At 41.8% G+C, this 24,103-nt stretch overlaps 1 protein-coding gene and 2 long non-coding RNA genes across 3 annotated transcripts in view; all 3 read right to left on the reverse strand.

Annotated features, from left to right (window-relative positions):
- Positions 1–9,206, reverse strand: part of grik5 (glutamate receptor, ionotropic, kainate 5) — a 76,238-nt gene extending 67,032 nt beyond the window's left edge. Inside the window, exon 1 of the mRNA XM_028580508.1 lies at positions 9,104–9,206. The gene's annotated coding sequence lies outside the window, so the exon portion shown is untranslated. The remainder of the gene's footprint in view (positions 1–9,103) is intronic.
- Positions 9,207–10,061: 855 nt separating this feature from the next.
- On the reverse strand, positions 10,062–15,467 carry LOC114557289 (uncharacterized). The gene is made up of 3 exons (XR_003692783.1): positions 15,311–15,467; positions 14,899–15,043; positions 10,062–11,134 (listed from the first exon to the last, which is right to left on the reverse strand). It is a non-coding gene; the product is annotated as an uncharacterized LOC114557289 (long non-coding RNA).
- A 7,239-nt stretch (positions 15,468–22,706) lies between these two features.
- Positions 22,707–23,171, reverse strand: LOC114557288 (uncharacterized). Its single transcript, XR_003692782.1, has 3 exons — positions 23,146–23,171; positions 22,991–23,044; positions 22,707–22,901 (listed from the first exon to the last, which is right to left on the reverse strand). It is a non-coding gene; the product is annotated as an uncharacterized LOC114557288 (long non-coding RNA).
- Positions 23,172–24,103: the final 932 nt, after the last annotated feature.

Genomic DNA, 24,103 nt, shown 5'->3' on the forward strand with positions numbered 1-24,103 from the left:
AGCAGGCCATATGCTGGATACTGGCTATTATAGATCCCACATGCTTACGTTAAGGAAACCAGCAAGAGCCACCGGTGAAAAATAAGGTGAAAAGTGGACACAGAGTGTCAGGTTTTCCAAGAAAGATCGACCAGTTCCTATTTCTTCACAGAGGTAAACGGGAAGCCAGTGTGCCTGGTGTGCTCACAGCACCTTTCAGAGCTCAAGAAATATAATATTTGGTGGTTATACGCAACACATTGTATGAGGAGATTATATGTCAGTATTTTGTTTAGAGTTTGTTTCTGCCATTAAATCAAATTAAAGTCAATATAGCACCTGGTATATAATACCTAGAATCTATTCTTAATCCACAATTTGCTCACTAATACCCAATGCTTAACATCTTTAATCGAGCATCTTCTAAGTAAGACACACAATATGTTGTGTCCCACGTTATCCTTCTGACTTTTTACTTTCTACTACTGATCTGCAACAGCAGCGCTGAGGCACTGCGTGTGTTAATAGGCTGGTATCACCTGTGTAGATCAGCAGAGTATTTTACTTTCAGATCAAAGACTGTCTCATGAGAAGGCTGAAATCATCTGTGCCTTTCAGCATGATACTACCCAATACATTGATTCCTGCACATACCAGAGCTAACTGTGACAACGGCAGAATGCACAGATAAAGGCCCTCCCCATAGGGTTTCATCATGTATGGAATTCAAAGGAATCATAAACACACACGGGCAGCACAATACGGCTCTTGATAAATCACTCATCTTGACACAGATGGAAAAGACACCCACGCAACATTTATATTGCACATACAGTACAAGCATGGTATGTATAAACATGGCATATGCATTGCCACCCAGGTTACATCATATGTTTATGTATAAACACACATGCAAAAGACAAGCTCTTCCTCAATCTTCTTGTGTAAAAAAACTGTTAATCATGTACATATAGCATTTTGTTTTCATGTGACTGTAACATTTCTGGGTTTGGTGAAAGTAAAAAATCACCGCAGCACACACAGAGAAAAGCACAAGATAAATTACTCGAGTTTTAAACTTTGATTCCTGAGCAAGTAAATAAATCAGGACGACTTGAAATAACCACTGGTCAAACAACTCTGTGGATTATATCAAGTACCACTGAAGCAGAGACAAAAGAAATGTTTTTCATTTTAAATAAGCCTCTTGGATGATGTGCTGCTATTGTTTAGCTTAAGTGAGGCAGAAATGTATCGCCCTCAGGAAGGTGTCAAACCGTTTAAAGACTTACTTTGCTGTAGCAAAGCATTTTTACTTGATGTCACGCACACCTCCATACTAGCTTAATTACAGTCAACACTTCCTTCCCTGGGTGTCTGAATTCACATTATACACAGGCTACCATTTTGCATGTGGGTTCATCTGAAAGTTATAATCCAAAAAGGCAATGACACAGATAATATTGTACTATTTCGTGACATTTCTGTATATGTGGTTGCAGTAGGGGGCAGTGGCGGGGGTTGTCATTGCATTCAAGTTTTGATTCATTGAAGAAAAGAAAAAAGCTGCCATATTTTCCAAATCCACCACATGGAAATCTAAAGCCCATAAAATCACAAATGAATGAATTAATCACATCTGTGGTATTGTTTTTAATTCAGTTATAATGATATGATATGAGCCCATTTGGAGTATGTTTCATTGAGTCAATTAAATATTCAGCAGTTTTAATCAGGCAGTAGCCCATAATCAACTGTGCATCAACATTTGGACCGAGGCAGCAGAGCTGGAACTGACTCGCATTTTAATACTTCTGATTGGTGGAGCTGATTACAGACTCTTGACTCACAATCCCAAAACACCAGTGTAGTGGAGACAATGAGACACCGGCCAAAACATTGAGGTGGTGATGCAATTTGGCTTAGAGTATAGAAACACGAAGCATAGGCGGCATATATTGCATTTAAAGGTGCAGTAGGTAAGCCTTATAAAACTAACTTTCTGTCATATTTGCTGAAACTGCCCCTATGTTCGAGTAGAACTACATGAAGCAGGTAATTTAAAAAATTTAAAATTTTAAATTTTAAAATCTGTGTCCTCCTCTACAACCTGTAGTGCGATTTGCAAAAACCCACCGCTCCCTGTTCAGATGCACCAATCAGGGCCAGGGAGGTGGGGTGGGGGGGGTGTCTTACTACCTGTCAATCACTGCTCAGGCACACGCATTCATTCTCCCTTGTGTGGGGAGGGGCTTAGGAGACCGTTTTGGGCTTTAGCAGAAAGTGGGGAGGGACTGAGAAGTTGTTGATGTTCAAATTCTTTGCCGAAGTCCTGGATCTTCGCAATCCTACCTACAGCACCTTTAACACACTAAATTTAGCTTTATTAAACATCAGGTCTTTGGCAGCCAAATCATTTTTAATTATTGATTTAATTATGAAGCACAATCTTGATTTGACTTGACTTGGCTGGACCAAGATAAGTGCAGCAGTTCTTACAACTTTAGTTTCATGAGCAAAGCTAGAGTGCATAAGAAAGGAGGTGAGGTTACCTTTAAGTTTAATAATTTTATCCAGTTTAACGTCTTATGAAAAAAATATGCCCCTTTTGAATATGTTGCTCCTTAGTCGAAAGCCTCATGTCAAACTGCATCCGTAAACACCTACATGCCACCTGAATACAGTGCAAAGTTTTTGGTCAACATCTACATGCCCCCACTAGCACAGATTATAGGAAAAAAAAAAATATCTTATCATAATTATTTCAACAACACACAGATTTATATAGCCATATCACCAAATGACTAGTGTCCCATTCAAGGACTGAGTCTGAATTGTCTTTGGACCCAAAGAACAACGATTAAAAGTATGCACTAACATCTAATCACTAGCGTTAAACAACACAAACCAGGCCAGAAATCTTGGTGTATGTACCTTAAGAATATATCTAGACTTATGTCTCAGCAGGATTTAAAACCACTTGTATAACGCTGTCTTTCGAGGTCTCTCTAAAAAGTCGATCAGACAGCTGCTGCTAGAGTCCTCACTAGACTAGGGCAGCGGATCGCATCACTCCAGTTTCCAGATCTTTACACTGGCATACTGTTTGTCAAATAATTGATTTTAAAATATAACTGTTGGTTTATAAAAAGCACTGAATGGTTTAGGGCTAAAATATATTTCTGATCCGCTGCTCCGTTATGGACTGTCCAGACCTCTCAGGTCGTCTGGGACAGGGGTCCCCAGAATTAAAACTAAACATGAAGAAGCAGCATTCAACAATGTGTTTTTATTCTACTGTTTGATTTGTCTTGTTTAATATTTTTTAAATCTTTTTAAGTTGCCTTGTGTTCCTTTGATATCTTGTTTTAATGAATTATGTAAAGCAATTTAAATCATATTGTTGTTGTTGGTTCTTTACAAATAAACTTGTGTTATAAATAGCACATTCAGGCAAGGCAAGTTTATTTACATTACAGTTTTTATTAAGGATTGCTGGAAAAACCTTAGTGGCTGACTAATTGAAGAGATAAAAGTCCCCAATGAGTGACAACCTTGCAAATTGAATTAACATTTAACAGATTATTTAACAGAGGATGATCTGCTGACGTCCATCCAGCTAGGGAACATCATAAATAAGGATGATTTAACACCAAACTATTATGATAATGATTCAAGAGATGAAAACTCTCAGGTAGTTGATTTTAGTAAGAAAATGCTGCGTCATGTTTGTAGATATCAAGTTGAGGTCATAATATGAGATGGGAACCAGACGTTTTGCATGGACATCCCTGGACTAGTGAGGTGAAATTTGTTATGAATAATTTATGTTATATTCTAGAAAACTGATTACAGTGTAATAAATGACAGCGCGTGGGTGGCGCGAGGGCGTACATGGGTGGTCCTCAACTATTTTAACAGCGTTTTTTGTACATTTTAAGTACATTAAAGGAAATATGCGGAAATTCTATGTTATCCAGGTCCACCATGGAGCTCTGTCGAGTCTAGCAGAGCTGAGCCGAGTCCTACGTATATTAATTATCGGCTTCAGAGAGAGGCGGTACCTATAGATATCATGATGAGTGCCATTATTACACTGTCAGGCAAACTGCCGCTCAGCAGGAGCCACAGTAAAACATTAAAATGTAAAATAGACTCACTAGACCAAGGCTGCCATTGCTGTTACCTGAATGACTTTTGAACATTTTTTCACACAAAAGCAATTATGTAGAATTGTACCAGAGTGAATGAACAGTACAAGACTGCTTGCAGAGTGCTTCAGCTCACACTGTAATAAAATATGTTGCCCTTCTACTGTAGTGACACTGTCTAAATAAAGGGGTTTCAAACGTCTTCACTAAAAGGCTCCCCAAACAGATACACATATAATTTCAAATCAATATCATTTACAACTGTTTATACTGTGTTGACTAACAATGATGAAATATCTGTTCACAACAGTAGCTCCAATAATATGCCTTCACTATCCTATCTCAAAATAAAATAACAGTGAAATTAAACCATTTTTTCTTATTTTGCAGCAGAACTCCCACAGGCCTCCTCAGGGGTCTGCAGACAGGTTTGATCAGTGATTGCAGTATGACATCCCTGCTGAGACTCCATTTTCCAGCTACGTCCTTGCCTGCTTAGTAACTGATAAGATTTAAAGGTGTGCTCTTTCACTCTGAAATTCATTTCTGATCTCCTGATACATGGACTGACACCATTTGACAGGTAAATATGGTTAGGCTGGCAAAGATTTGTGAGTGTGAAATAGTTATAATATTATTTTTAACACTGTAGTAAAATACACATATATTTTGAAAAAAAAAGTACTTTGCAAAGTTGAGAAAAACAATTGTGAGTATACATAAAGTTTAGCAGCCAAACTATTGAGTCTGGGCTAGTTTTCTATTCTGTTTTAATTATGTTATCATGTAATTTAATGTTAATTCTGCCTACTAACTAGTTTCCCCTTGTGGTGCAATAGAGTCCGCATTTCATTGAATACAACAATTAAATGAGGCAAGCTAGACCGCAGCTGAAGCTTAAAACATGATGAGCACAGTGACATAAGCAAACCCTCTGGTAAGAATCAAGAAATTGACATAAACTTAATAGGCATGTCATGCCACCATGAAAACAACACGCAACACTACCCAGAATGCCTTTCGCCAGCATTGCAATATTCCTTTGGGGACACGTCCTGAAATGACCTCCAATTAAGCCCTTCAGCCTTTGCCACTTACACACTCACACAAGGCAGTGGCAATCTAGCGGTAAGACATTAGCCAGGTGATTAGGATATCCCGGGTCAGAACTGATCACCTGAGCCTCAGACCCTATTACAATTACACTGACAAAATACTGACCTTTCCTACTAAGTGTCACTGCCCCCTTTAGTGTTGTCCTGGGTGTATCTGCTGAAGCACTAAATAACTAGAAATACACGAGTACACAAGTGGTTACAGTAACAGTACACATATACAAAAAATCATGCTTCCACCTGGTTCACACACATTACACACATTGCTTTTATCTTTTTGCAATCCAATCTTAATGACTCCATTAACTGAAAGGCCATTAGCGGCATTCACTTTATGGCCATCCAAACAGCCCAGCTGGGAGCACATTACGAAAAAGGGCATGTGTGTCCTAATGTCCATTTCTTGTCATTCTTCTCTCTCACACACACACACACACACACACACACACACACACACACACACACACACACACACACACACACACACAATATTTCCCCCCAAGGCCAGCTAGCCTGAAGCAAGCAGGAGTGGACAAACGACTAACCAAACAGGGCCATTTTTTGTGCTCCATTAGGCAATGAGGAACAAAGGTTTAGTGCAGGCTGCAGTGCCTCGCGCTGGTGGTCAAGCGGCGGAGGATTGAAGGCAGAAGAAACTGAAGTGCTGCTCAGTGTTAGAAGAGATCTCATATCCCAAATTAGCCTGGCTCTCTTTTGAGCAGTGGCTGTCTGAGACACTTCAGGGGTGAACTACCATGCAAGAGGAATCATGGGGCATGATAGCAAAAGCCAGTCACAGAAAATGATGGATTCAGCGTTGATAACAATTATCTATTCCTGCAATAACACAATAAAATTGTACCTTTTTGAGAAAAGTGAAGCATTCCCTGCTACCTTACAGCACAGTTAAAGAAATAACAGCTGCTGACCACCTTTGAAAAAAGAACAGCTGTTCCCACCAAAGGACTATAAAATGATTGATGATGTAGACAATGTGGAAATGTGTTTGTGCAAAGACAGTAAGTGGAGAATCATCAAGGAACGATATCGCCAATTGGAACCAGAAAATAAATATCTACACCAGCGTTTAGCAAATCTAACCCTGATGGATGATGGGATCACTGATCTGAAAGGAACTAACTAGTACAAACAGGGGCAACGGGAAGCTCTGAAACCCAACGTGAAAGATTATTTTATGAACCGTGTGCATTTCTGCCACAATTTAGACCAAGTCGAGTGAAATGATTGGTGCATACTCTACCAAGACAGTATACTGTTGTTGTGAAAAGCACTTAAAAAAGGGAGAGACTGAATGACACAAACACACAACTGATAATTTGGCACATCAGCTCCATATTGCCTTTCTGTTTCTGCATGTCTGCACTCGCTAAGCAGTGTGCATGTGATTCAACATGGATGCTTCTTGACTGAAGCTGTACTGGTTCTACCCAGTGACTCATACAGTTATTTTGTGACTATGAGGCTCAGCTGGGGAGGGCCTGGGGTCAAAGTTCATTTGATGTCACTGAAGCAAATACACTCCATGACATGTACATGAAACCTCCACTAGATGACAAATGTGCTGCACCGGAACAGTAATTGAAATGAATGGTTGCCAACTTTCAGTAGTTTGGGGCTGTTTTAAGCTGCATCTTTGTGCTGTGTGTCATATTTCATCGATTTTGTTTTGTGCCCTCTGCTCTGGTTTGTTATTTGTTACTCTTGTATACCATCACATGCTAAATGCGTCTTTTCTATTTCCTGCTCCAAGCTAATCTTTAGCTCTGCAGGCAAATGGTTGCTCCTGCTGAGAGGAGAGTAGAAATACTTCATATCTCGTAGGAGGGGGTTTGAGCCCAGCCCAACCCTGATATTAGCTCACTACTCTGGGACCAGTGGGTTTAAGACGGTTGTACTTTACTTCCGCTGAGCAGGACTGGACAGCAGTTTCTGCTGCCTGCTTGTTTTTCCCCCTCTCCAGAGGGGTGTGAGACCATTTATAAGCTACCACAAGAACACGTATCGATGTGCAACACAGCCTGGGAATTCAGCTTTTATTACACTTTAAACTGCAAGGTCAACTTGGCAGGAATCTGTGTCAAAGCTGTCAAGCGTGGAAACATGAAACAAATAGCCCACGCAGAGGATGCGGTGTAAAGCATCGAGATAAGGGGCAGATGTTTCACTATTAGAGCTTTACTTTATGTTTACACATGTGGAATCAAGTAATATACTGAGGTTTCACTGTGCTTGTTTTTAGTCCCTTTTGGAGCTGACAGCGCAACATTAATAACTGGAGAAAGTCAACATTTATGCCACATGATTGAACATAATGACAACATCCATCAATGTGAGGAGAAAACCTGGACTAACATTATTTTTGCCTCAGCGTCCTTTTGTTTATGGCCACATGTCATATTAAAAGTCACACCATGTCTTTCCACTTCCACTCAGCTGCAAAGCAGAGAAGCCATGTTGTGAAGCCTGGGCCCTTGAGACATTGTAATGTAGTCAGTACTGTCATGCCTTTGATGCCATCATATGCCAATCCTCCTCTCTTCTCTGGGTTTTGTGACAGTGACAAAGGGGATTGGCAGCAGTGTGTTATCAGTGTGCAGCTGCAGTAATCGTATTATTTAGTAATCTTAATTCTGAGAGGCTGACCAACAGTGTGAACAGAGCGGGGCCTTGCTAAGCCCATCAGAGGACTTCCATGGAGCAGAGGTCTTTTCCTGCTCCGCGGCCCCCTCTAGTCCCTCACACTCCCTTTTCTCACCCTCCCTCCTCTTTGTGTCCTCCTCTCTGTTGCTTTCTGTCTCACACTCTCCTCTCTCATTTGCCTTCTGCTCTTGTTCTTCAATCTACAGAATGTTTTTCATTCTCTCTCTTTATCTCTTGCTTTTTTCCTTCCTTTTTTTTTCCACCCTCCCAATCTTTCTGTCTATGTAACGCTCTGAGCTGGGAGTTTGTGTAATGGCGTTATTCACAGTTCATTGGTCTGTTTGAAGGGACTATCTTGATTGAGCGTCTCCCGGTGCAGGGCCTGGTGACTGTGGGAGTGTATAAAGATGTGGATGTGTCTGCGGAGATAGATGGGCTTAGTAATATGCAGGACATTGCAAAGGCTGGGTCTCAGTATACAGTTGAATCCAAGGCAACACATAAAAAGAGAGATAAAAGGAGGTTTAAATTATATGCAGCCGGGGTGTAATGCTCAGAGCATTAGACGTGAAATGGGGGCAACAAAGAACTAGTCAGGGCATCAGAGTTATTCTCATTAGCTGGTTCACCCTCTTCAGTTTTAGCCCCTTTCCATCTCACCCTAATGAATGCAAGTACACTGACACAGAACCAAAAAAACACTCTGACAAGCAAAAATACTCAACACTAATTAGTTAAAATTAACCTCAGGACCAATATGTAGGCATGCACACAAACACACACACATACACATGCACACACACACACACACACACACACAGAGAAAGGCACCACCTTCCCCTCTTTCTGACACCACTCTGATGCTGTTGTAAGCTTGGCTGTAAGATCAAAATCTCTTTCTTTGACGCACACACACACACACACACACAAACGCACGCACGCAAACGCACACACACGCACACACACACACACACACACACACACACACACACACACACACACACACACATGCTCAAATTGCCTGGAGCAGAGGAAGCACAGGAAAGCAAATCCTCTGTGAAGACACCATAAAACCAACACTGCAGAAAGACGGGCCATGTCCATGTTTCTGCATACATGAGCTGAATATACGCTAATGACATGCAGAGTACATGTGAACACATAAATACACACACATAGAAAGAGAGTCCTACTTACAGAATGAATCAGACGGTATCAGAAGCGTTGTCCCATATTATCGCTGTAGTAGTGAGTCAACACAGGCATTGAGATCTGAGACCACAGGATTTTAGCACTTCAGCCAAAGGGGGGTCTGGGGGGGACGCCGTGGAGGAGTCAGAGGGGTTCACACTGTGTCATTGGGGGTGAGGACATATAGAAGGAATCTGGAGGATTCCAGTGTTTATACTCAGATGAAGAAAATAATCCCTTAGAGCAAGTCACGAAAAATCAACAATTGATGGAAGGAGAGGTTCAATTCTGTGTACAAAGAAAATGAAGGATTGATTGGGCCGGTGTTTTTCTTCTTTCTATCTCTTACTTTAAGAAAAAAAGTGAGAAAAAATAACAGCCCGTCTTGACAAATAAGAAAAGGAAGGGGTGAAAAATTTGTCAATCAAAATGGGGTTCCACCTTTCCTTTTATGCTGTCTTTTTTTGCTTTCCTCTGTCTGCTCACCTCTTGTTTTTCTCAGGGTTGCGGAGGGCCTATGAGCAGAGGAACGCCAGCATCAGAAAACCAATCACCTCGCCAGACGACGAGAGAACATAAAGGAGTAAATGACAAGCAGATGAAGGGGAGGATTTCCGACACCTGCTCTCTCCCTCTGTTTCTGCCTGCCTGCCTCCCTCTCTCTCTCTCTCTCTCTCTCTCTCTCTCTAACCTGTATTTCCTTTCTAGTAAAGCCCCCTCCCTTCCCAGTCTGTTTTTAGTCCATGGGCTTGTCACAGTACTGACTGAGGTGGATGCAAATTAAGTGAGATTCTCCAGAAGCTACAAACACAGGGATGCTCCTCTTATTTCTTTCTGTCTCTGCTTTCTTTCCTTTTCTCTGTCTCTTCCTCACACACTGCATAGAATGACAATGAATCGCACGCTGTCTACTGTGCCTGACACTGTGTACCTGTCTGTCTGTCTGTCTGTCTGTCTGTCTGTCTGTCTGTCTGTCTGTCTGTCTGTCTGTCTGTCTGTCTGTCTATCTTACCAGCCTCAGAGCTCGTCTGTCAGTATAGCTGTCTGTTAACCGGGCCATCTTTCAGTCTGTCTTCCTGCCAAACACTAAGATACAGACCAGGCAGGTGCAGGGGGCACATAACCCTCCTCTCCTGCTCAAGTGCCCCCCCTGGTGTGAATCCTGACCTCTACCCTGCACATTGTGCTAACTAGCCTCCAATACGGCACAGGCGAATTAGAAAGAGACTCTAAGACTTTCGAACAATCCTAGTTAATTCTCAATTTTTCTTTTCTTGCTTCCTCTTCTTCTTTCTCTCTCTACCTGTTTCTTTCTATTTCCTGCTATTTCCCCCCTTCTCCTCTCCTCAGTGCCAGTCTCCTTGCTTGTTATCTATTCTGGACAGTCTGGCCCTCCTATCTCTCCGTCACTGAGGGAGAATGAAGAAGAATGGTGCTGCTTCATAATGTATTTCTCTGCAATGAGTGAGAAAGATGGCAAAAAAGGGAAAAATGTGGGATAAAGGGAGGTTGTTGTTGTTTTTTTAAAATAATTGTTCCTTCAAAAAAAAGCCTTCCTACCCCACAACAAATCAGAACCTCTCGAGGGGGGATTTTCAATTACTCGCTTTTGCCCACAAGCCAATCTGGAAAAGTAGCCCAGCTCTGAGGTGTGCAGGAAAGTGTCGTAATCTTGATAGGATATCCGGGCGATAAATCCAGACATGTCCAATAGCTCCATACCATTGCTCAAGCATCACTGCAGCCTATTTCATTTCAGATGAAGTCAATCGTATGCTCAACAGGTTGATTGGTTTGCTGTTAGTTAACTCCTCTGAGGCATGTCACCCTCTGCTTTTCTCTACTTCCTGTAGACAGCTTCAGGTATCTCAGTCTAGCTTGTCCGTCCTCAACTCTGCATGTGGGGTCTTTGCTGGGATGGTTCGAGCTGATGGCTGGAGATGGTGGAAGCGGTTAGGTGTGGAAAGCTAGTCGCTGGAGGGTGGATGTTGGCTTCCATGCTGCCCATTTGGTGTCCATCTCTGCAAGGCTTCAGATCTGGAAGGAGAGGAAGAAGAGAGGCAAAGTAGAGAGGAGAGAGAGTGAGAGTGCATGAAAAGGTTAGCATGGTGACATTTGTGTCACTCTGCCTTATCACGTACGTCATTCTCCTCCTCGTCACACTCCACCCTGCCTGTTGTCCTGCTGTCTATTCCGTCCTTGTCACTCTTCCTCCGACTTTGCTGCTTGTTGGCTCCTTCCTCCTCTCCACTCACGCTATCATTTGATCCTTTCACTCTCTCCCAAACAAGCTTATTTATAAACACTCTCCCCCGTCACATCTCTCTTCTATTCCCTATATCCAATCTTATATCTACACCCAGCCTGCTTTCTTTCAATCATTTCTCCTGTTTTTTTCTTCAATTCCAAGTTAGCTGTCCAACACATTTCACAGTATCCAAGATGCATGTGATGGAGCACACTGAAGGCCCGAGCGAGACCTCTGACTGGTGAATGTGCCTGAGGCAGCTGGAGGACTGCAGTCCAGGCTCAAAGCATTGGTTAAGTCAAATATTCATACTTGACGGGTGTAGACAGCCTGGTGTAATTCTTATTCAAAATTCAAACTAGCATTCGTACTTGGGAAAACATAAAATATTTGATCTGTTAGGATGTAAAAGAATAAAACATTTGCGTTGTAGAAGTGCAATAGGATGTGCCTTGAAATCCAGTGGGGTCATTCCTAAAACACACTGTCCCTGGGATGCCTGGGTAGCTCACCTGGTTGAGCGTGTGGCCCATGTACAGAGGCTCAGTCCTTACCGCAGTGGCCGTGGGTTTGATTCCGCCCCACGGCCCTTTGCTGCATGTCAAACCACCTCTTTCTACCCTATAATGTCTTCAGCTGTCCTGTCAATTAAAGGCCTAAAATGCCCCAAAAAAATCTTTTGTCCTTCTGTTCCACTGCAAGCCGTGCTACCCTCAGTGAACTTTTGTTGCATTCTTTGCTGACGTAAAAAAGGAAGAGAGGGACATGAGAGCTGTGCTGAATGAATAATCATGACATAATCTCAGAGGTAATTGGAGGAAGCATTTTGGATTCCACACCATAGATGAAGAAATGGTCCAAAATGATATGGCTGTTTGCAAACTTTGTAAAATGCAACTGCCTTATACTGTAGCAACACTAGCTTGTCACTCAAGTGAGGCAGCTGGGGCACCACTCATGAAAACTATGGAACAAAATAGAGTTATTTCTACAATGTATTTAAGGCAACATGGTCTTGCAAACATGTCTTGCAGTCTAACAAATTATATATCAGTTAGAATTTGTTCAAACTACTTAAAAAAAAAGAGTGAAAGCCCCCGTATAGACTAGAATTTAACTAATAATCAGTAACTCATGTTTTACAATACAGTGATCATGGTTTGAAACATTTTGTTACTGTAAAAGCAATTGGACTTAAAACTGGAGGTAAAACTGTACTTTTGAGTTTTACTATTCATACTTTTTCTTTTACGTTTTAGGGCAAATGGAAATAATACAATCTCTTAAATTAATCATCGAGCAGCACTGTTGTTTGAGAAATGTTATTCTACATATTAATAAACAGAAGAATAAAGAAGTATAGAGAATGTCCTCATAAAGAAAATGAACAAATGTGTGAACTGAACAGATTTTAGATTTAGGACTAACACAAGGACATCGTTTTAAACTGTAAGATTTTCAGGCAGCATTTGAGACCTATGAAAGGTCTTAACGTTGGCATGTGATCGTGCTCTCTTGCATTTAATGCAAGCAAATCAAGATTAGTGCCTTTTGGGAGTCTGGTCAGATTTAGTTTACACTTTGATCACCTTTTCATCTCCATGATGCATAATGTCACATTTGCCGCCTTGGGGCGGCAGTAGCTCAGGTGCCTTTGAGCAAGGCACCAAACCCCTCAACTGCTCGGGGCGCCATCCTGTGAGGCAGCCCCGTCACTCTGACATCTCTGCAATTAATGCATGTATATAGGTCATGTTTGCATGTATGTATGTAATTTGTAATAACAGAGTGAAAATGAATTTCTTCTTTCTTTCTTCTTCTTCTTCTCTTATATTGTGCAAAGACATATCCCTTCAAACTAACAATATCCCAGGCAGACAGGTATGCAGATTACAGATGGCAAAACTAATGTTGGCCTGAGCTTAGACAGACTTGGATGCTTGTTGAGTTTTTCTTTTTTCATTTCTTAATAAATCATATTGCCTTTTGTTGAAAACGTTGCCTAAATCTGAAAATAGCAGCAAAATGTCAAATCCTAACTACCCAACAGGTTTGCACCTGTTGAATATACAAAAGTAATTTTGAATTCTAATCAAAAAGCTCACAGCTGCATGACGAATACCTTTCTAATTCAGAACAGCACAGAGAAAGCATGCATTGCTTTAAATGTAGCCATGAACTTAGAGCCATGCAGTGACAATATTGCCTCTTTTAACAGAACAAAATGCAATCATTAAATAGGTTTAGTGACTTCTTCCTTTTGCCAGAGTCTAGTGAGGTGATGGTCCATTTAAAATGAAAAATTAGAGGCCATTCAGTGTATCAGCTGCAATCAATACTACTGTGTGGACAGATGTGACCCTCCTGTGACACCCATATCCTCTTAGGACCATTTAGGATGAGACCATGTGTGTGTGTGTGTGTGTGTGTGTGTGTGTGTGTGTGTGTGTGTGTGTGTGTGTGTGTGTGTTGGCTCACTGGTTAGGTTAGTGCTCAGTGTCTGCATATGTGTGTGTGTGTGTGTGTGTGTGTGTGTGTGTGTGTGTGTGTGTGTGTGTGTGTGTGTGTGTGTGTGTGTGTGTGTGTGTGTGTGTGTAAAAGATGTAGGTGGGTGTGAATTGGTGTGCAGAAGGTAGATCAGCAAGGAGCAAAGACAAAGGTGCGTGTCAAACGAGTGACAGCATGTGCCTGCGTGTGTGTGTGTGTGTGTGTGTGTGTGTGTGTGTGTGTGTGTGTGTGTGTGTGTGTGTGTACATGTCACAGCTGTCATGCCTGAAGCAATTAAAGACATTGATCTACTTCATTAACCTTATGTTCCACCAATCCCACACACCGAGGCTGAACACACACCTCTGCCTCTCTGCACTGTGTCACAGATGAACAAACATGAAACGCTATAAAAATGATTGACACAGAAAAAGCAATCCTTTCTCACACACACACACACACACACACACACATACATACACACACACACACACACACACACACACACACACACACACACACACACACACACACACACACACACACACACACACACACACACACACACACACACACACACAGCAAAGAGAATCAAACGTCTTTGTGTGTCTGAATTCAAACAGAATAGACCGAGAGAGGGATGGAAACAAGGGGGGGTGACACAGCCGAAGAGGGGAGGAGAGACAAAAAGCAAAGAGGGAATCATGGGAGAGAAGCAAATTGAAGTGAGCCATTCAGATTTTGTCCAAATCCATCAAACTGGACAGACTTGTTTATGTCTCAATGGGGGTGTGTGTGTGTGTGGGGGGGGTCGCTGGATGAAAAGAGGATGGAAGGAGAGATGGAGGGAAACAGGTGGGGGAGTGGTAGGGAAGTGGATTGCACAGCATGAGTGGGTGAAAGACACAAGGAAACGAAGGGAAGACCCGTCATTGGTGAAAATGCTCTGTACATAACTGCAGACTGAAGAAAAGGAGGCAGACAGAGGGATATAAGAAACAAGAAATAACAGGTGAAAGAAAATGGAAAGAGGGAAAAAGCGAGGGAGAGGAGGACGAACACTCACCCATTTCAGCAGGCTCTCCACAGGCGAGCACAATCCCCGCTCTGTGATCCCATCCTGGGGAAAGGCGCAGCGAGATCCTGGAGCTCCCTCCACTGAATACCAATGGGGCTGCTAATATCAGCTCACACACTCACACACACCGGCACTGTGGAGGAAGTGGCACAAACACACAGTGTCAAGTCTGGGGTAGTTGTTTAAAAAAGAAGGGGGAAAAGCTGTTCAGTGATGCAAACAGCATATCACAAAAGAAGAGACATTGCAGCACAACTGCATTTGCATTCCTTTCTTCCTCTCTTATTTTCTCTTTCTTCATGAAAAAAGCATCAGAGGCAGTGCACAAGCCCGAGGCACCAATCCACACACACATAGACATGCCCATACACTGTTATTTGCAGTCTATACAAATACTTACTGAGCATATATTCAATCCCGGCGAGTCCCACAGTCGACTCCATTCTGGCTCACAGCTCCAAGGGTGAGGGAAATGTTGTCCGCTATTTTTCCTTTCCCTCCCTGTGGGTTCCTCACAGCAGTATCTGATGCAAAGATAAAAGGATACGAGAAAAAAAGACTTCCTCCTCTCTTACTGTCTCCTCATATGCAGTGTACATCCAGTTTTTCTGTATCCATTTGTTGATTCAGGTCCAAAACGTCCGCCCGTGTGTGGACTTCGCTGTGATTCAGCGACACGCGACGGCAAACTGCATTCACTTAGTCACCCTCCCCTCTGCCTCTCTCCCCCTCTGTCTCTCCCCTTGCTCAATAGTATACCCGTACCTCCTTGGCTTTCTCCAATCTAATCAGCTCTCTCTCTCTCACTGCACCCTCCCACTCTCTCCCCTCCCTCCCTTCTCATTCCCAACACCCACTCCTTTACTCTCTCTCTCTCTCTCTCTCTCTCTCTCTCTCTCTCTCTCTCTCTCTCTCTCTCTCTCTCCTCCTCCTAGGTATTTTTTTCAAAGATTAATATCAACTCAGCCCCCCCCCCTCTCTCAGTCAGTGTCTGCGATAAGCATTTGAAGTAAGGGAAAAGGCAAAAAACTGGCCATGAAGAAAACACACACTATCTGAAACACACACAAGCCAACAGAGAGAGTAATCATAGGGATGTGTTACATCCCTTGCCAGGGTAAACTATCCTGACAGAGTTTGACATGGCTACATGCTCAGGGTGACAAACACTATCACACTACTCGACTCGCCTCATACCCTATGACACACATCACGCACTGACACACACACACACAAACATATATACAGTATATCTACACACACACACACACACACACACACAGCAGAATCAGATGTAAACACAATTGGGCTCCCATACTGAGGTACATATTGACATAATGTCACTGATATGCACAAACAAGCAGGGAAAGTAGAGGTATACACATACAGGCATAAATCCTATCAGAGCAGGAGGTTAGATCAAACATGTATGCAGGCGTACAGAGTGGTGGAATGTAAGTAAGTAACTTTAATCAAGTACTGTACAATTCTGTAGAGTTGTACAGAGTAGTTCCATTTTACGCTACTTAGTTCAACTGCACTAGATTTCAGGGGGAAATGTAGTCTTTATTCCACAACGTTTATTTGAAAGCAATAGTTACTAGTTAATTTGTAAATGTAGATTTTTTTGGGGGTCGTTTTATGCCTGTATGGGCTAGCTGACAGTAGAGATGACAGGAAATGATAGGAGAGAGAGAGAGAGAGAGAGAGAGAGAGAGAGAGAGAGAGAGAGAGAGAGAGATGGGGAATGGCATGCAACTGTGTTGCAGTTTTTGTTCATCACCAATGCCTCAGCTACCAGGGCTCCCTTTTGATTACATCAAAACATGCTATCGGTATGTTAACATGTTAAAAGAATGTGATGCATTTTCATAGATTTACCATGCAGACGTACAGTTCATACTACTATACATTATATAAAGAAGATAAAAGTATCTCCACTTTAAATGACTACAAAATTAGAATGCTATTTACACATTAATACATAATGCAATACTCCAGAAAGGGCCTTGCTGCACAGTGAGTATATTTTATATTGTTGTATTTCTACTTTTACTTAAATAAATGATTTGAATAGTTCTTCCATCACTGGGCACACATACTGTAATGTTACACTCACATTGCTGAAAATCATCTCTCCTCTCACCAGAGCAGCCTGACACTTCATGTGGGACTGCCTTGAATGGAGCTGACGTCCTTCTCACTATTTATAATGTTCACTCATATAAGGCACAACTCCACAACAGCATGAGCCCACTGCAAGCAGACAGCAGTCTCCAGAGAAGCTGCTCACACTATATGATGTCACTGCCTAACTCCCATATCCCACTTCTATCACGCTACACTGTCTTATCCCCCTTAACGAGACTGGGACGTTGGCCTTATGATGGCTTTGTTACTCTCTGGTGCTCTGGTCGGTCCAAGAAGCCTTTTCAATATAGATCGTTTTCTTAACCTTGCAGCCCCAATGCGATGCTCCTTTAGCATTTTATGTCCTCCAAGGCTATTAAACCCACCACAGTGTGTTGAATTATTGATTTTGTCACACTGTGCACGAGGTGGCTCTTTAATTGCTAGTGACAACACTGTGTTGCCCTACAGTGATATTTGTGATATTTGATTTTTTTTTTTTTTTTTAAATGTTCAGTTACAAGATTGCTGTTAGATTTTAAATTACCAAAATGACAACTAAATTTGTCATGGGTGTATTACTAATTAATCCACATTGCTCCAGTCCAATCAAAAATCTTATTTACACAGTGACGTAATGTAAGGTTCGGGCCTCTTTGTGTCTCTCATATTGACTATTACCCTCTGATTTGAGCCTTTGGATACATCAACTCTGGTTCATCCAATAAGCTGTCCCCTAATCAAACAGAGAAGCAAATATAGTATGTGACAATGCTGAGCTGTCTCTTCTACTTTGATCTCAAACAACCCCCCCCCCCCCCACCCAATGCTTCATCATGTTTTCACCTATTCACTTTGCATCTCATAAAAAAATGCGCATCTCAAGATGTCTGTCCAGTGGGCGGACAGTGCTGGAACACCTATTACTCACTCATGCTTGAGCCTATTAGGCTGCAGCCATGTCACGCCAGAAGTTCCCTTAGGCCATGGCATTTTTTGGTGTGTGTGTGTGTGTGTGTGTGTGTGTGTGTGTGTGTGTGTGTGTGTGTGTGTGTGTGTGTGCGTGTACATTTAGATATGCCGTCCGACTTGCAAAGTTAAAATTATTTATTAGACTATGTGCACGTGTGTGTGTGTGTGTGTGTGTGTGTGTGTGTGTGTGTGTGTGTGTGTGTGTGTGTCTGTGTGTGTGTCTGTGTGTGTGTGAGAGGGTTACGTACAGAGCTTTACCCGTGGCTGGGACCCACAGCTGCAGATTTTAGGAAGTCAGGAGGAGTCTCCATGTGCTGTCTCTCCCATTCCATCACACACAATGACACGCCCCGCAGTCCTAGTGTGTGTGTGGGTGTGTGTGTTGTCTAATTTACCCCTCTCTTGGTCTTCAGCACGACTAGGTGATAGTAAATCTGCTCTGCGAGAGTGACTGGCTGCGATTTTTCCTCAGTCATTTTATGTTTAAACTATTGATAATCCAACATGCAGAAACACAATAAAGAAAAATAACTTAATATCTCTGGCAATTCAGGCCTCACTGCATCCACTGAAAATCTGCTGTCACTCTCTGTTTCAGTCTCCCTCCTTTCTCTAAATATGCATTCAACAGCTGTCTCTCTCTCATCTCCATCCTACACCACTTTGCTCTTGACAAATTGATGTGGAGCGCTTTTACATAACAACTACGTATCATGCACACACACACACACACACACACACACACACACACACACACACACACACACACACACACACACAAATACCATCCGCAGCACAAATGTAAACCTTACTCCACCATTACACATACACTTTGCTGCATGTGTTAAGAGCACAGTGTTTGCAAATTGTATTTGTAAGAGTGTTTTCTTACTTTTCTCTTTGTAGAACAGAAATGTGGCACCTGTGTTAACTATTGCTTGGAAAGCATGTAAAAGAAGGGAGGGAGAGGAAGACAGAGGGAGGGGGGAGAATTGACATTCTGCCAGAGCACTGCGCTCTGTGCTCGTGGAATAATGATTAGCTCCTCAGTATTCTAGTCACAAATGCTTCACTATCAATGAGAGAGAGGAAGGAGGAAACATGAGGGAGGGGACAGAGAGGGAGGAGACAAGCAGAGGGAGGTGGGGGAGCGAAAGGGAGAGAGGATGGAGCGCGAGAGAAGAGGAGCACACAGGGAAAAAGGAGGTGAGCAAGAGAGCAAGGATGAAAAAAGTGAGAATGGAGGACAGAACAGATGAGTGTATAGTATGACATAAGCAGTGGACGTAGGTGCAAGTATACTGCAGTATGCTTACTCTCTCTCTCTCTCTCTCTCACACACACACACACACACACACACACAAAAACTCTGCATGTGTTCAATGCACATTTAAACAAATGCAACAGTCAGACAAATTTGCAAACTAAAAATGAAGCAAGTGCATGCACACAAACACTCTTGTGCACCCTTGCATTCACACACATACACGCATGCACACGCAAACACACACACACACACACACACACACAAACACACGCATGGAGACTACTTTGTCAAAGTCACAGCAGGTACAGCCACCTCAGCAAAGAGAGAGACAGAGGCTATGTCGCATGGGGGTAAGAGAGGGAGAGACAGAGAGACAAAACGGGGAAGTGATGATGAAAAAGGAGAAAAAGAAAATAAGAGAAGGACAGAGGGTGGAGAGAAAGCATGTGCAAGCGATAAATATGTAATCACAAAGCATAGAGAATGATAAACGTATACCATTACTTAAATAGGTCAATCATACATTAATAACAATGATATGATAATAGAGTTGGGAAGTCAGCTGTAGCAGACTGAGTAAGTGTGCTCACTTAGTCAAATACAAAGAACTACATCATGTTTTTGCACGCCCCCTAACTCAGACTTTATTTTTTTTAAACGGATTATCATAAGATAAATGAAAAAGTGTTTTTCAATCCTGAGCTACAGTATTATAATATAATGTCACTTGTAGAGCACAACAAATAACATCAATCGCTGTATAGATAATATCAATATTTAATGGTATTTAACAATAGATAGACCAAATGTTGATTCTTTGATTTTAGACAGCCAACAAAATACACAGTCTTAAATATACAGTATTTAAGTCTGGTGAAATGCATCTACAAATTCATGATGCTGCAGATGGGATTGTATAATCTTAATCATCCTAACGTCTCATGAGCTGCGTGTGCAAAAAAGAAAGTAATACCAGTATAGTAGAGCCGCTAAGGTAAATCTAAATATGGATGCATGATTTTGACTTTTAACAAATATATAACACACCCCAGGCAGAGGTGCAACCATTGTCATTTGAGATTCTGCATACATCTCTCAGGTAGTGCATTTACAAATATAACTTAACAAAATATGTCTGTCTCCCATACAAAAACAGTATTATTTTTCTTGCAGAGACATATGGTGTAGCACTGCACATAAAGCACATTGACCTTAAAGTGATGTATGGTATTTTCCTTTTCCTGTAGCATTACCGCTATATGTGAATTTCCCTGGTAACATCTTTGACCTTTAATGACTACATGATGATTTTGCTGAGGTATATGTATTGTATCTCTCAGAAAAATAGTGCAGTGCTTCTTTAGTTCTTTGTTTAAGGGCTGGACGAAATCAACTTACTCTCCATCACATCTAACTGAGACATGATTTGCATGAAATGCTAAGGGCAAAATTATTAGTGTACATAAACACATCAATCAATCCATTCATGCTCCTACAGCATTTGAAGACATAACACAAACATTACACATTATAACACAGTAACACTGCAATTATTGTTTTTAAAGAAAGCAAACAGAATTTTAAATCATGTTACCTTGGAAACAAAGCTGTGCCCAGCATCTTTAACTTGCCAAGATGTCATAAAATTGCCATCAACAAAGCATGACTTTAATACTTCTCTGGGGACTCAGTGGTAAGTGGGTTTACGGAGACCGTATAGAAGTTTCCTGTAGCTCTATATTTCTTATTCCAATTTACTATAATATACCTCCAAGATATTGTAGCCTAGTTTTGCACTTACATTTGCAGTGTATCCTTCAGACAAATCATTATAGCATTACTGGAGACCTTGTACTAGAAGCCGTTTTGCAGACTGAAAATGATTCAATTTATATTCAACCGGAAGGCAAGAGTACTGATAATACAGTAGTATTTCATCATTTATTGGTGTCTTTTGCTCCGGAATATAAACCTTTTGGACAAGAGTTTACACCAGTGACCCAACCAGGGATACTTGCACCCCAGGGTGTACTTCTGCAGTTGCCAGGAAGCAAGTGGAAAGAAGTGTCATAACACATGTTACTTGTACAAGTAAAAGTCCTGCATTCACAATCTTACGCAAGTAAAAGTAACGTTACACAAGTATTAGCATATTATACTTATATAAGTATTGTTACCACCACTAGTAGTAGTACTCATTATACAGAATGGCCTATTTCAGAATAATACATTTTATGTTACTGGATTATTAATATGTACCTCAGTTTAATGTTGCAGCTGGTAAAGGTGGAGTTGATTTTACACTGCGGGGAAGCTTAACCGATAATATCATAATTTACTACTTGGTTTAATATTTCGTATTAATAATCAAAATTTGCAAATTAACTAACGTTAGGACTACAGCTTTATAATAAATGCAGTGGAATAGAAGTACCATACAATGGAAATACTCAGGTAAAGTACCTTAAATATTTTTTTTGTTAAATTGTTAATGTAACGTTGACTTTAAGGTTACTAACGTTACATTCCGCCACTGGAAAAAGCTAAAGCTAGCTAAAAGTTACGCAAGGATAAACATTTGAAATACCGGTAGCTAAAAGTAGTGGGTTTATCGTTGAAAATGTTAAAAGTAATGGATATATGGTTGAACATGCTAAAAGTAACTTACTTGTTACATCGTTAGCGTCACTGTGTCCACGTTCGGACACTTATTGGCTAACGTTCTATCACAATATCTGTTATGATAGGAATATAAATGATCTATTAATGTTTTCAGTTAATTTAATGGTGTTAAACTAAAGTGTAAGTTGTCACCTTTCTAACGGTATATTGTTTTAACAATTTACTTAAGGTTTTACTTTATAAGAGTTGGCTAAAGTCCGCGAACACCGCTGAATTAGCCGTACGCTACCCTTGGCCATAACCGGACACCCCTATCTCCTAACTGTAAACAATGGCCGCTGCTGGGTTTTCGGAGGTATTAAGTTGCTGCAGTGCTGTCAAAACTTCCGGGATGATACTTCCGTCCTTCACAATAAAATGACAACTCTGAATTGTGCAATAAAAGCATCTTAACTTCCATTTTTAGCCTATAGCACCACCTACTGGATGTTTTGTTAAATTACCAATTCTCATTTTCGATATCTTACAACTATTGCATGAAAATAAGCAACATACATACATTTTTTATATATATATATATATATATATATATATATATATATATATATATATATATATATATATATATATATATATATATATATATGCATGCAATAAAATACTATTATACTAAGATTTATAGTAAAAAAAAAGTGTTCATAATTGTTCAAAAATTATATTTAATAACAATAAAAACAGACAAAACATTTAAAATAAATAAATAAATAAATAAATAAATAAATACAAATAAATTAAACATCTGAGCACCAAAAACACCAAAATTCATTATTGTTCAGCTCATCCTCCTCCCAGCTGACACAAGTGGTGTGAAACCACTTGTGGCAGTTGTCACACTGGACCCACGACACCAATCCCTCTGGAGCCTCTGGAGGTTCGGGTTCCCTGCACCGGCCACACCGCCAGACTGTCGGCTCCAGTCTCCTCTTTGCAGCGGTGTGACCTACTCACAAAAAGAAAAGTGTTTTAAGAATATATATAATATAATAATAATAATTGGCATGCAAAGACCGTTAACATTGAGTACACTACCGGTGGATGTCGTGGGCCCAACAGACAGGGAGGAGGAGGAGCTGGTTCTTTTTGCTGTATAAATAAAAATGTTTTGTTTACTTTTCACCATGGCTAATGTCACTAACATAAATATAAATCTTGCTTGTTTTTTAACAGATTATATTAAGTATTACAGTGGGAGGGAGAGGAAGAAGTGGACCCTCGGCGCCCAATCCTGCACCCGATGTGGAAGGCTCTAAAAGAATAATAATATTTTATTATTATAACAAGGTTTAATACAAGTATTTTGACTGATTGATATAATTTGCTGACCAGGAGATGGAGGGTGGTGGTGTCCCTCTGCAGGCAGGCTCGTCCGGGATGGTCTGCCGCTGGTGGCAGGCAGCTGGGAACCGTGGGAGGCACAAGAGGGGGCAGAGGGTGCTGAGGGACCGGCGATGGAAATGCCGGAGCTGGTTGCTGGTGCAGCCCCGAGGGGCCAAGTTCTTCTGCGGCTGGGGCGGGAGCCGCTAGGCAGGGTAGAGGAAGTGGCTGCCGGGCTGGTGTCTCTGGCCCGCTGCTGCTCTCGGTCTCTTCTGGCCAGAGCTTGGGCCTCCTGCCTTGCAGCACGGTCCTCCACCTCCTCGATGGTGTCGGACATCTCCTGGGCTGTCAGTATCCTGGCCTTGGTGATATTCCTCCTGACCTTGCCAGTGCTTTTGTTGTAGTTTATTTCGGCCAGGAGGTGGGCCAGATCTACTGTTATCCGCCTGATGTTACCAGGGATGGGTGAGGTAGGGATTGGCTGGTGGATTCTGGGGATGAAGGATAGGGGCTGGTTGACTTTGGGGTGGGGGTATTATGGGGTGGGTAGGTGGACTCTGTGGTGGGGGTGGGGGTGTTATGGGGTGGGTAGGTGGACTCTGTGGTGGGGGTGGGGTGTTATGGGGTGGGTAGGTGGACTCTGTGGTGGGGGTGAGGGTGTTATGGGGTGGGTAACATCAGGCCCAGCCCAGGAAGATGCCGATGGGGTTGGTGGAAGTGGTGAGGAGGTCCCACGCCCGGACGGCATGACCCGTGACCAGTCAATGGCCATCGGGTCCAGAGGGTAAAGGCCACTCTTCCTAAACCCAGCCACCACAAGCCCCCGAT

The sequence above is a fragment of the Perca flavescens genome, chromosome 6 (genome assembly GCF_004354835.1).
Source record: "Perca flavescens isolate YP-PL-M2 chromosome 6, PFLA_1.0, whole genome shotgun sequence".
Taxonomy (NCBI): Eukaryota; Metazoa; Chordata; class Actinopteri; order Perciformes; family Percidae; genus Perca; species Perca flavescens.